The sequence below is a fragment of the Typopeltis vanoorti genome, chromosome 9 (genome assembly GCF_054136105.1).
Source record: "Typopeltis vanoorti isolate ZY-2024b chromosome 9, IOZ_Tvanoo_1.0, whole genome shotgun sequence".
Taxonomy (NCBI): Eukaryota; Metazoa; Arthropoda; class Arachnida; order Uropygi; family Thelyphonidae; genus Typopeltis; species Typopeltis vanoorti.
In genome coordinates this window covers 62,757,444-62,772,009 of record NC_143557.1, presented here as the reverse complement: position 1 = coordinate 62,772,009, position 14,566 = coordinate 62,757,444, and the positions used below count along the sequence as shown (strand labels likewise).

At 36.2% G+C, this 14,566-nt stretch overlaps 1 protein-coding gene across 3 annotated transcripts in view; it reads right to left on the bottom strand.

Moving 5' to 3' along the window:
• imd (death domain-containing immune deficiency protein) overlaps window positions 1-13,059 on the bottom strand; it is a 33,299-nt gene extending 20,240 nt beyond the window's left edge. For all 3 annotated transcript variants that reach the window (XM_090397334.1, XM_090397336.1, XM_090397335.1), the window contains exon 1: window positions 12,916-13,059. The gene's annotated coding sequence lies outside the window, so the exon portion shown is untranslated. The remainder of the gene's footprint in view (window positions 1-12,915) is intronic.
• Between the last annotated feature and the right edge of the window lie 1,507 nt (window positions 13,060-14,566).

Here is a 14,566-nt window from a genome sequence, read left to right as displayed (position 1 = left end):
AGAATGGATTTGTGAAGAGCAGTTTTTTTTCTTGTTTTTAGCAATCCACTTGCATTTTATTATATGGTGATGAGTGTATTGTATAATAAAGATTCATGTAGTGATATTCTTGGACTTTGCAAAAGCATTTGATGGATTGCATTGTGGTAAGTTGGTGTACATGCTGAAGAAGACAGGAACAGATAGATTAGTTAGATGGTGATGTTCTCTCTCTTTGTATGAAATTGTATGAGATCTATGGGCAATGGGTGAATAGTGGACTGAAGTTTGGAAGGCAAGTTTCATGTATTGCAAAAACTACTCTTCACATCACACTGCTGATATGAAAAGGAGTACACTGACAGGCTTTCACTGTGATGTAGAAACAGTGGAGACGATCCAGAGATGAATGACCAAGGCAATATCAGGACTAGCATGTTAGTTATGGGGAGATGTTAAAGAAATGCAAATTACAATAAAGAAATGCAAATTGGTAAACAGGCAGAAAAGAGGTGATATGATAGAGATGTTTAAGTTACTTGTGAGATTTTACTAGATTAATACAGAGGGGATTGTAAAAAGAGTGGCCAGTGAGATAGGAAAAACAAGAGGCCATCCCTGAAAGCTGTGTGAAAGTACAGTGAGGAAGTGAACAAGAGTAGATTTCTTATATTGAGAGTGGAAAACTTATAGTTACACCCCCGAGTTACGTAACACGTGACTTACGTAAATTCGCAATTACGTAATAAATCTACTAGCACGTATGAACATGTTTGCATCTTTGACAGCCTTATTGTAGTACAGTAGTAGATGCCTCGCGCGGTTAGCTCAGTCACTTGTTATTACTGCTAGTTTCATTGTTTTGTTTTTTTTACTCTTAAAATGGAATGCAAATACAAAACCGAATGAAATTCACACTTACTCTTGTTATCATTCAGGGAGTGAGAGGTGTGATTGAAGTCTGATTAGCGGAATAATGAATTACTGATCATTTAAAACTATATATTTAGAAATTTATGTATATTTAATCATACAAATACAACATTTATTTTACAAATGATATTCTATCTTTTTCAATTTAGCTACTTGAATACAAATTCCACCCTATGGTTCTTCTTTATGAGCTGATCAATAACATCGTCATAAAAAGTTGGTTGTAATTTAATTTTCCCAAGCAACATCATGCACACTTGTAAAGTTGGCTGAAGCTCACTGGCTAGAGCTACTTTGACTGTGTATGGCCTATGTTTAAGACAACGTGAAGGGAGAGGAAATGGCTGTGCTCGTGCATGAAATCACAGTGCTGCAGTGAGGACCTGGAAGCTCCTACAACCGAGCAAGCCAACGTAGCTTTGACTAGAGACGAGCAAGCATCGGCCTTCTATACATAACGCAAAGCTCAATTATTGCCGCGCAAGCTTAAGACGTCTTCTGTCTACTAAAATAAAAGCCTAAATGGAATGCTTATAAATGCATGCATTTATTAACAAATAAATATTACGTCTTTCTCAATTAATGAGCTTGCGCAGCAAGCATGGAGAACTCGCCCCTGTACAATAGTGAAGGATAAAGTTCGCATTGTTGAAAGCACGACAGGTGCAGTAGCGTTGAAGCAATTATTACCAAGAAGAGGCTGGGTCCAATATCATGTTTGTGAGATGCTGTTCACAATAAAGTCAAGATGACAACTCAGACGACCCTGACTACCCTCAGCTTTCAACATCGAAAGGAGTAAAACTTTCCGCAGAACAGCATTCCTTAGAACAGCCACCTTAGCCGTCACAAGATATTTTTTTATTTGAAAAGTGAATATTTCAGTTTGTTTTTATATTATGTATTTTTCATACTTTCCTATTTACAGTATGTATATTATTCAAATACAATGATAAATTTTTTTACAATTGAATTTTTTTTAATCACCCTAAAAATGAAAAATATTAAAATTATTAACAAATGGAAAATACCTGATTAATGGCAAAAAAGTTCATGTAAGACAGCGGTATGAGTAGCTATTGAACATTTTATTGTATGTATGTAATTTAAAAATTCGACTTACGTAACTCAGAGTGTAACTGTATATAGAGGCTAATGACTTCACATCACCTGCCTTAGTATCCAATAATGTAAAACCCATATCCTTAAGGACATGCATAATGCTATGTATTTTGGGAAGGATTACTACCCCACACCAGTTTCAACCTTTATTAAGATGAAAAAGTAAAGCGGGTGCTCATGATAGGCCTAGAGTAGTTAGTATAGGGGTGCAAGAGAGCCTGATAGTATTAGAAGAAAGAAAAGACAGATAGATAGAGAAAAGGCCTCGGTTCTTTTTTATCATCATATAACCAAAAGCTATCAGTTTTCCTTTTTCATCAATTTCAAACCAAAAGCCAATTAAAACTAAAGCACAAAGATGACTGATGACTGATACGCAGGTGGTTAGACTTATCTGAGTTAACTGCCTCCAGTTGGCTTTCTCTGCCTGGGATTGCTCTGCAGTCACTCCTGCAATTGATCATAAGACCACATTGAATTAAGAGGATGGAACTATTTAAAAAAATCTCTCATAGCAAGAATAGACAGAATTTTATCTCCCCCTAGTGATTAACTCGACTATTATTGAGTTCTCATGAGTGGGGCCAGACACAGAAGTGATACCATGGTTGAAGTAAAGCAGTAGTTATATTTCCATATACAAGCAGTGAATAGATGTCATACCTTATTACTAAAATACTCTGGAATAGAGATAGATGTTGTAAATTTTTCCACTTGGTTATGCTATAAATTAAAGATGCAAAGAAATTATATCCTTGTTTTAATTCTTTATCCAAGTGTAAGCATGTAGTTCGCCCACCGATTAGAGATCCTTCGACACTTCTGCGCATCTCAGAAAAAGGAGAATCCATTCCGATAATAGGGTAATCAGTCCGTATTGTGGGATGAGTTGTTTATTATTACCTGTCAGAAAATTAACTTCTCTTTTATGATTATTGTAATTAACTATGTTGCTGGTATAACAGTTGGAAACTTTTACTCATAAAGCACGTGATTTCGCGTGTTAGCGACCAATTCGGACGTCCTTCATTTCTTTCTCCCCTTCAGCATAAATCGACTATTCTTGGAAAGACGCGAAGCAGGGACCTACAAACGGACCAGGTTTGCACATGAAGTACTTTCATGACTGGAGAACTCGTACACAGAGGCTAATGACTTTACATCACTTGCCTTAGTATCCCATAATGCAAAGCAAATATCCTTATGGACATGCATAAGGCTATGTATTACGAGAAAGGTCACTACCGAGACTGGTTACGACCTTTATTGAAGTCTCGTGATTGGGAGCCAGGTGCAGACGTGATACAAAGGTTGAAGTAACGCAGTTATATTTCCATATGCAAGTAGCAAAAAGATGTCACACCTTATTACTAAAATACTCTGGGTTTGAGATAGATGTTAAACGTTTTTCCACTTGGTTATACAAGTCATTAGCTTCATATGCGATTTACTCAGTTGTCACGTTACTTCATGAACAAACGGTTTACTTACACTTTAATAAAGGATTAAATCAAGGTTTAAGGAGTGGTATGATAGACTTTGTGTTTCTTAGGGGGAACCTTCCCTTGATGAGTCGTGACAGACTTTATGTTCTTAGGAAGGACCTCTCACGATGAGTCTTTTGACTCCATGGAGACCTGAATAATAATAATAATAATATAATTTCTTGGCATCTTGAATTCATAGTATAACCAAGTGGAAAATTTTAACATCCATTTCTAACCCAGAGTATTTTAGTAATAAATTGTGATACCTTTTGGGTACTTGTATATAAAAATATGACGTTTGCATTACTTTGACCTTGGTATAACTTCTGGGTCTGGCTCACACTGATGAGACAGTGGTGTAGCTAGAACTTTTGTCGCCCCTCTCAATACACAAAAATACTACCAAAAGTCAGAACGCCATATAGGGAAATAAATTAAAACTATATTTATCTTTGAAGTAAAATTTTAATTTCAACATTCAAAAATGTTATTTTTCTTCGTTATCTGTTAGCAAAATCGTCAATGACATCATCGAGGTCTATTTCATAGTAATGTAGGTAATTCTTAATCAATCTTATTTAGAAAAACTCCTCACAACTAGCAACACTTAAAGCAATTGTGAGGAGAATTCGCTGTAGTATTATAATAGTTGAAACTGAGTTCTCCAGTCTATTTTAGAATTAACTGCAAAAGTTCAAAAAGGTTCAAAATGCCGCTCGGGGAGGACTGCCCCCCCCTAGCTATGCCTCTGTGATGAGACCCCAATAAAGTAGTGACCCTTTCCATAATACATAGCATATGCATGTCTGTAAGGATACGTGCTTTGCATTATAGAATACTAAGATAAGTGATGTGAAGTCATCTTGTATATACCAGTTTCTCAGTCGTGAAGGTACTTCACGTGCAACTTGGCTTGCTTGCACTTGAATAAAGGATTAAGCCAAGAATATAATTTCTTGGCTTCTTTAATTTATGAGTTCCATGTGGATGCCTTGAAATAATAATATGAGGTATTATCATTTGAAAGATTATGAAAATCTTCATAAACAAGTAGCTATTAAAACAGATGGGGTTTATTTAGTTGTTGAAACAAAAAAAACATATAGAAAGAAAAACACTGACGAGTTTCGCCACAGGTGACTTGTGGCTTCTTCAGGATAAAAAAAAAATCAACATAAAGGTGACAAGAATAAAACATAAATTAACATAAAAGGCAGTTGATAGAACCCATTGTATTAACAACTGAAAAACATGAGACAGTGGATCAGAATTACCAATCTTCTTAAAACTTAAAACATCAATGCAGGCTTCAATCCCATTCTCACTATATGCAACCTCCTTCATTCTCCCAAGTAATCCCCCCCACACACACACCACCACTTCTACAAACATCCAGGTGTTTAAAGAATTCCTTGTTCCAGTGATTTTTCTTCCATTGCTCAGAACTGCTGAAGTTTCAAAGTAAGAAAGGCCACTATGCCATATCTCGATAAGTTTCTTTCTCATCAGATAAAGAATCCACCACTCATTTTTTTCATGTGGCTCACCCTAAGCAATATTTGGAAGTCTTTAATCAGATCTCTTCATATATCACTTCAATTTTTCAGCTAACCACAAATGTAGAAAATAGATGACTTCTATACTTCACTGTTTCTTGTTTTTTAGTTGTTTATACTAAGGCAAGTGAAGTGAAGTCATTAGCTTCTATATACGAGTTGCCCTGTCCTGATTATATTTTAGACGCAAACTTTGTTTGCTTACACTTGAATAAAGGATTAAACTAAGTATATAATTTCTTAGTATCTTTAATGTTTATACCGCAAGCTTTTCTCAGGTTTTTACTTTAATTTATATTTTTTGTGCTTGTCACTTGTATGTTTATTTTTTACTCTAAAGAAGCCACAACTTAACTGTTGTGAAACTAGTAGGTGTTCTGTCCTAAACAAAAGAAACGGAAATGGAACTAAAGTTAGTGAAAGTGAGGGAGTGAAAGACTATAAGAATGTAGCAGCGAAAGTTAGTGATAAGGCAGCGAGAGGAAGCATGAATTAAGAAACGGAAGCAAGGTGCGCAGAATGAGAGGTAGCGAGACTACGTGAGTGACAGAGAGGGAAAATGTCGGAATGCAAGATTTAATGAAACAGTTATTGAAAATGAAAAATGAAATGAGGAATATGCAGAGAGATATTAGACACTTAGTGGAAACTAATGAAAGCGTGCAAAAGAATAGAACGAAAGAAAAAAAGGATAAAAGAGGTGACAAGAGATTTCAGGATAACAGTGTATGGAGATTTCATACAGTTCATGTCCAATGCCTTAACTATCTTGCACATTCTCCTTCGTGGATTAGTTAGTGAAAGAGTCCATAAATTCTGCTATCCATGAAGGAGAATGTGCAAGATTATTAAGCCACTGGACATGCGGAGGAAATGAGCAAGAAAATTAGTGGTAGTTGTGGGGACAAGTGATTTAAGTGGTCATAAGGAGCATGTAAGGGTGAACATCAGGAGGTTATTGAGAAGAGTGAAAGAAAACAATATAGTGGGAAAGTCTGTCAGTGTGTTGCCAAGGTATGACAATGATGAGTTGCGATTGAGAGCCAGAATCATGAATGGTATGTTAGCAGAATCTATGTGAAGAGAAGGGAGTGCAGTTTGTAGATGAATGGAATGTGTTTGAGGGAAGAATGGAATTATACAGCTGTGATGAGTTGTATTTGAATGGCTTTGGAGTGACTGCACTGGAGAAAGTGTTGCCAGGTGGTAGTGCAATGTGTGATGCAAGCAACACATGAGAAGTATGAGATGAAGTGAAAGATTCGGAGAGTGGCATTGAAGAGACAGAAGTGCTTGGAAGCAGTAGAATACTCAGGATTTTATCTTGGGGGGGGGCGAGTTGAGTAAACTGTTTGAGAATACACACTACACATTGCATGCGACCTATAACTGAGCATCTGCGGTGATCGCCAATACATGATATACCCGTGATCTCCTCTGGCCTGGCTCGGGCCAGAGGAGATCAGCTTTTGAGGAGGGGGGGGGGGACTCCTGTGGTGTGCCACTGCTTGGCAGTGCAACAAACAATAGTCGTTTGAGAGAGATGGAGAGAGAATGGGAATGCAAGAGGAACAGGGAAACAGAGTGGGGGCATGGCATAGGGAGAGTAGATGTTGAAAATAGCAGTGAATGTGTGTATGGCAATGATTGGCATAGAGATGAATATTTGGTGTGGGTGAGGAAGTTGAGATATATACTTTTTTTTTAGGTATGTGGTAAGCAGCAATAAAGGTGATTGGGCAAGGGCTGTGTGGTGGGGAAATCAAAACCAACAGGTGGCTTGTATAGGACTGATTATAGACCAAAAAAATGAACTACTGTGTTTGTTTACAAATGCCAGAAGTATCAGAAATACGAGAGATGAAATGTTTTCAGGATTGAGTTTATTAACTCTAAAATCATTGGAATAAGTGAAACATGGTTGAGTGAAGATGATATGAAAGCAGAAATTGCAAATTATGGCTAATCTGCATCTCAGGAGTGAATGGATAGGAATATAATACTGTATAAGGGACAATATGGTTTTGTAAAGTGTAGATTTCGCATTAGTAATTTGCACATTTTTATAATCAAATGACAATGAAGTTGGGTAAGGGAAATGGCTACTCAGTGATATTGATAGATTTGCAAAAAGCATTTGACAGGATTCCACATAGAATTCTATTGCATAAATTGGAGCAAATGGGAGTGAATATGAATCTGGTGATTTAGATTAGAGGGTGACTGATGGACAAATACAGAGTGGTTTATGGAGGAGTTGAATTCAAGAGAATGAAATTGAATAGTGGTGCACCACAGGGGTTCAGCACTTGGTCCTTTGTTGTTTGATTTGTATGTCAATGATACAGGAAATGATTTGACAAGAAATATTTGTTTTCTGATTATGCTAAATTGGGAAGAGCAATCATAAATGGAGGTGATGCAAAGATCCTGCCGGAAGACTTAAACAGATTAGCTGTATGAGAAAAGGAAAATGGCTGTCAGTTTAATGTGGCCCACTTTGGGAAGAGATCAGAAGTTATGTACTATATTGATGGAACTGAACTGCAAGAAACTGATGAGGCCAGGCCAGGGACTTGGACATGATTGTGGACGGGGAGTTGACGTTTAGAGAACATATTACAAAGGTAACCAAATCAGCACATCAGATTACATGGTTGCTGAAGAACACACTAACAAGCAGTTATAGAGAATTTATTGTTCCCCTATATAACGCTTTAATAAGGCCACATGTAGACTATACAGATCTGGACTCCCAGATTCTGTGGGGATGAAGAAGTGGCGAGGGTCCAGAGGCAAGTGACAAAGATTGTAGCAGGTATGTGGAATGCTCCCTATAAGAATAGTTGATGGTCTGTAGGCTTCAAAAATAAGATGAGACAGGATTGGCACTGAAGACTTTTTTCAGTACTTTGTTCTCTCCTTTCAGAAAGAAAGGAGAGAACAAAGGGTCACCAGTGAATATTGTGTAAGAGTGTAATTAGCAAGGGTGTTAGGATCCGATTTTTTGTTTAGAGAGTGGTGAATGGGTGGAATGATTTGTCATGGGTGGTTGTGGGTGCTTCATCAGTGAATGAGTTTAAGGAGAAGCATGATAGGTATTGTGTGAATAATTAATCTCCCACGATGAGTCATCTAACTCCATGGCCATACCTGTATAATAATAATAATGGATGATATATCACTACATATTCTTGGTGAATTTGCAGAAGAATTGTCTCTAACCTAGTTGTTTAATGAGCCATGCAGTGCAAAGGTTCCTAAGGAGTGGAAAGAAGGTAAAACAGTAACACTCCACAAACAGAGTTCTAGAATAGAAGTTTCAAAGACCAGTCTGCATATCTGCAGTTGTAATTGTGGTATTAGAGAGGTCTGTTAGGAATAAAATACAGGACTGGGGTTGATAGACATAGGATTCTCTAAAAGAGCCTTGCTTTAGCTATCTACTCGCGCTTTGTAAGGTGACAAATGTGTTGAATAACAGAAACACATCTACAGTGATATACTTATATTGTTGATGTACAAACTAGGAAAGATGGGAAAGATAATAATAATTATTATTGTTACTATCTACAACAAATGAAGAAGCAATCAGTTATCAAATGCCAAAATTTCAAGAACACAAACACTGTAGGCAAATGAAACGAGGTGGAATAATATTTAGCAAGCAAAAATTAGAAGTAAAGAAATAAAGTATAAATTAGAATATTCGAAAAATATATGCTTTGAAGTAAAAAAAATATCAAATTCTTTGTTAATAAACGCTATGTATAGACCACCCAATTTAAAAACCATAAAATTTCTTGATGAATTAAACAGACAGCTTTCAACCACAGAAGAAGGTGCCTCAGAATACCTGATAATAATAGGTGACATAAATATAAACATTATGGACATAAATAACAACACAGTGCAATACCTAGGCCTCCTATCAGGATATAACTTAATCCCATCTCATACAGTTGTATACAAAAGAAGAGATTGCCCAAAACCCAATCACATCATCCTATACTGCAGCTGTAATCAGGGCCGTACTTACACTTTTCCCTAGGCGGGCGGGGGCCCGAAGCGCTAGAATGCTCAGGGGGCTCCTCCCTTATTGTTTGCGGCACTAATTTTTCTGGTCCCAAGCTACAGCCTCGTGTGCCTGTGCATAAGTACAGCCCTGGCTGTAATAACATCCGCACTAGCAGACCATTATTTAACTGCACTGCAGTTACATACTAAACGAGAAACCTTAAAACTCACCGAGACAGCATAATAGCGTCATAAATGAAACTGTTGTAAATGAAAAAATCGGAAAAAGAAAACTTACATTTAACAAAGTAATAACAAAAATAAAAATAAAACAGACAGAATCCACGGATAACAGGAAACATGAATACATATACAAAGAAAAGATGTTCCATGGAAACAACTTAAGATTTCGTTAAGCAATACAGATTTACAAGCCGAATACAAAAGAAAACGGAACAACTTAACACTGATTAGAATCGCAAAAAGAAACCATTAAAGAAACAAATTAACAACGGCTCAGAGCGACATAAAAGAAACATGGCACCTGATCAAAGAAATGGAAAGAATACAAATAAAGCCACCGCCAATGAAATGATAAAACACAGCTTTGCTTGTGAATCCAAATCCCTCAAACAGTTGGTAAACAATTTTAATCGGCACTTTGTGAAGTCTGCCCAAAAATTTCAGGAAACATTCACCCCTCACACAAAGAAATGTTCTCTACTAGGACCACTGGAATTCCAGTCAATACGGTTCCTGACAGTAACAAAGGAAGAACTGTCACTAGCAATTCACTAAATTAACCCTAACAAAGGACCAGGAATCAGATCAAAAGACACTCAACTAACGTATGTCCTGTTATACTAAAAGTGTTACAATCTTCGAAACGGGGTACATACCTGAAACACTGCATTAATCACTCTCGTACATTAACAGGAAAAAGAAATGTTATAAACAAATAACTCATCGCTACATTGTGCGTAATCAACTAAATTATGGAGCTAATTGTGTATCGCAAACTCTCTATATACAAAGAAAAATTCCACATCATCCTAAAAACACTACACTGTTTCCAAAGAATAAAGGAACAACAACGTTCCTGGAGACAGGTTCCAGGGAGATCCAATATCACCGAGCATTTTCATCGCACATTTAGAAAGAGCAATGGATAAAATAAAAGAAGATGCCAAAGGAATATCTGTACACGGAATAAGAATTAACAATCTTAGATTTGCAGATGACATTGTTATTATTGAAGAAGACGAAAGAGAACTACAAAAAACACTGAAACTGTTAAATGAGGAAGGGAAGAGATTTGGACTTGTTATGAACTTTGAAAAAACGAAGACAATAGTATTTGGTGAGAAGAACATGAAACAAAAGATACAAATGGATGGAACTGTTATAGAAAATGTAGAACAATTCACATATTTGGGAAGTAAACTGACATATGACTTGGACTGTAAAAAAGAAATAAAGATCAGGATTGTAAAGGGAAGAACATATCTGAAGGCCATGGATAACATCTGGAAAAGTAAAGTGATCAGTCTGCAAACAAAGCTAAGAGTATTGGAAACATGCATCTTCAGCGGTGTACTGTATGGATCTGAAACTTGGGTAATGAATAAGGAATCAAGAAAAAGAATTTTGGCATTTGAAAGAACTTGTTACAGGAAGATTCTAAGAATAGGATGGGTACAGAAAATCACCAATGAAGAGCTCTATCAGAAGATACAGCCAAAACAGAATCTAATGCAGAAGATTATAAAACGGAAGCTGCAATTATTTGGACACATCTATAGAATGAGTGAGGACCGGAAGATAAAGACATTTATGTTTGGTATTTTGGATGGTTTAAACAGATGAGGTAGACCATACAGAGAATGGATAGACGATATAAAAGACTGGTGTGGAATGGGTGTATAAAAACTGCGACACTGCGCACTGGACAAAGAAAGGTGGAAAAAGATAGTGAAACAGGCATCAGACATCAACGGGCAGTGAGCCCATGGTTCGTGATGATGATGATGAACATTCCTGGAAAAATTAACAGACCTAATAAATAATTCGATAAAAATAGAATAGTATTAGTTGTTTTTATTGAAACGTGATAATTCCAGCTTGTTCACAAGCCATTACCTGTCCATTCTTAAACCATTTTTCAATCTTTGATGACATTCCAGCTTTGACAGCGAAGGTCTCTTGTCATTTAATTTATATGTAACAACCTCTCCCAAAGAAGTATACAAAACGATATAATACAAAACGATATAATATTGTCAGGTACTTGTCTACAGTAAACAGTAGACAAGTACCTGACAATGTTTTTTCTTGGAATAATTATGTTGCCTTTATACCGAACCGCTCAAGAATTTCAACATAATCACAGAAATCTCAAAAGATAGCTTCTGTTTGATTTATAATTACTAATTTATAATGATGATCATCATAATAATAATTACTTTCTTACGGTTTTCAAAAGAATAAAGAAACAACAACATTCCTGATGGAATTTAATAAATATTGTATTTAGACATTAACATTTATAGTCGAGAACCTGTGCAGCTTCTCTGAAAAGAATCAAAATTAGTTACGAATACAGTTTCTGGTAGTGAACTTCAGGAACTCCTAACATGTAATTAAACAATAGTGTGCTAAAATGATTAACAATTTATTATTAATAATAGTAAAACAAATGTAATAAGAGCGGCAAAGCTAGGATTTGCAATAGGCACTTAGCCTCTCAACTGTGGTACAAAATACATAACATTCCATACCACGGACAATGGGAGATAAAATTCATAAGTTCTTTGCGACATACATATGGGGTACGCAATATGAACCAATGCGCTCTACAACGCTCTTCCGCGAAATAGAAGTTGGAGGTCTCGGTCTAGTTAATATACACCTAAAAAAACATTGATAATCAGAGCCATAACTGCAGTAAAAGTACATAATAAATCATACCACTGATACGCAATTGCTTTTCTACAAAAGTGCCTTCCTAACAAAGTCGTCAGCTCTCTTCCTTTGATCTAAAAAAAAAGACCAAGAAGAATGTTCACTGAAATGGCTGAAGGATAGAAGAAAATTATGGCATTAAGTATCTACATACCAAATCAAGAGCAATATATGCAAAGCTATCTAGAACCATTTTCCTAATAACCCAGAAGCAGAAGAGGCGTAGCTGGGGGAGGGGGGGGAGGGCTGCCAAATTTTTCGAACCCGCACATTCGGTTACGCGACCCCATTTGGGATCGCGATCCATAGTTTAAGAAGCTTTGCTTCACATAAATAATAACTATGAGTTCATATTATTGCTACATATCAACTTTAGATTGTATATTACTGTCGATTTTCTTTGTCTCTTCGTTTTATGTAAATATTTATTTAAGTGAAATATATTTATGAATAATTTCATGCTATATGATTTTTAACTGAATAATAATTTAAAAAAAAATTATTTCATGGTAAATTCCACGATTTGCCATTTCAGAATCGGGTATAATTTTCGAGAGAAAGGATTCATTACGCGCATAGTAATTCAGATGAAAAGGCAGTATTTCATTTCTCTCCCCCCTTTATTTTTTCGACGAATATGATGCTCTCTTTAAGTAAAGTGAAACTAAACTGAACCCCATTCAATACCAACAAATAACGTCATAAATCCATCTCCTGATAATATAAAAAACATGTGAGGTTAAAAAAATAGTTCTTCGTTAAAAAAAAAAAATAGTACTGTGCGCTGCTTATTATATAATAAATATATAAAATGCCAATTAAGTAAATATATTAGAAAAATTTATAAAACGATGACTTACATTTCACTCATGTTCTACCTGTAAACAACATACAAGTAGCCTACACCAGAAAGAGAGAGAGCGACGCTGACTATGTAATGTTATCACCATTATGCAGATAACTTATCAACACACTGATTCGATTTCATTATAACAGTGTTTGCAATGTCATCGTTTGAAAACTAGATGCAGCTTTTGGTAGTAGAGTTGACATTCCCAAGATTTCTGTTTTTTTATTATTAGTAGTAGCATTATTATTTTTATATTTCCAGCTGTATTTTTAGTGATTTCTTAATTATAGTTAAATTATCTGAATCAGCGATTGATTCCCAGAGTATCGCGTCTCTATCTTAAAAAAAAAAAGAAAGTAATTTATCTTTTTTTTAGTGACTAAGTGGGTTTACCGAAATGTTTCAGTAATGTCAAGAACTAAACAGGAGGAGCATTCATGTGGTCAGGCAGCCCTTTCCAACTTTATCAAACCAAATCTTTTCAGTTCACTTCTGAAAAAAAAAAAAAAAGAAGGAAATAAATAAAATAGCAAATAGTTATTATTCCGAAGATGAATTTACTTTTAAGGTTAAACGGGTCATTATTATCTTTCCAAGTTACAAATATTCCAGTTCAAAAGGCAATTAAAATGTAATTTTTCTGAGAATAAGCAGTAAAGAAGTTCTGCAAGCCTATTGCTAGGTAGCACATTCTACCTTCATCCCGACGTATTACTAACTTGGAGGCTTCCATAACAGCTTGCAAATTATTCTGTGATGCCAGGTCGCACCTGAAAAAGTCCAAATATAGTAGTATGCGGTGAGAGTACTGTCGAGGCACTGCACTGAGTTGGATGCGTTCTATGTACGGGTTATGCTCACGAATTTTTTACCCTCATAACTGTATGCATCTACTCTCAAAGTTTCTGAATAACTTAGCTACCAGGAACGATACGAGAAAAAATAACAAAAATATGAACAATATATATATATATACTGTATATATATATCAGATCCTGTGTAGCTCAGTGAATGTGGCGTTTGCATATCACGGCGCTTGGCTGCACGAAGAAAGACTTCTTGGTTTCGAATCTTCGAGCGGTTCCCGAGTTAGTCGATCTCTGGCACGTCAAGCGGGGTTTTTCGCCTGGAAACTCGGGATTTTCGTCCCGTAAATCAAGAAAATCGTCCGTAGAACCCACATTGTTTCAGACATTAAATATATTGTGTTAGGGTTAGGGACCACGAGATGGCAGCACTTGTTGAGCCATCTCTCTTCACTGCGTGCTGCTTAATTAGTGATAGCCTTCGGCCAGCTATCTCTGATTGGCTACCAGTGGAGATTGAACTGCCCACTCAGTCTCCAAAATTTAGATAGAGCACAATGGCCTCGCCTACTCCCTATATATGGGAATAAAAAAAAAATATATACAGTATATATATATATTTATTTATTTATTTGTTTCTATGTTCCATCGAGTCGTCCTCGACTCCTGGTGATTCCATAAATATACATTCTCCATTCAGATCTGTCCCTGGCCATATCTTTCAGAATTTCCAAGCGCATTCCAGTTGCTTCTTTAACTCCATCCACCCATCTAATTCTTGATCTTCCTCTTCTCTTGCTTCCATCAATTTTAGCAAGCATCATCATCTTCTCCAGACTGTCATTTGCTCGCATA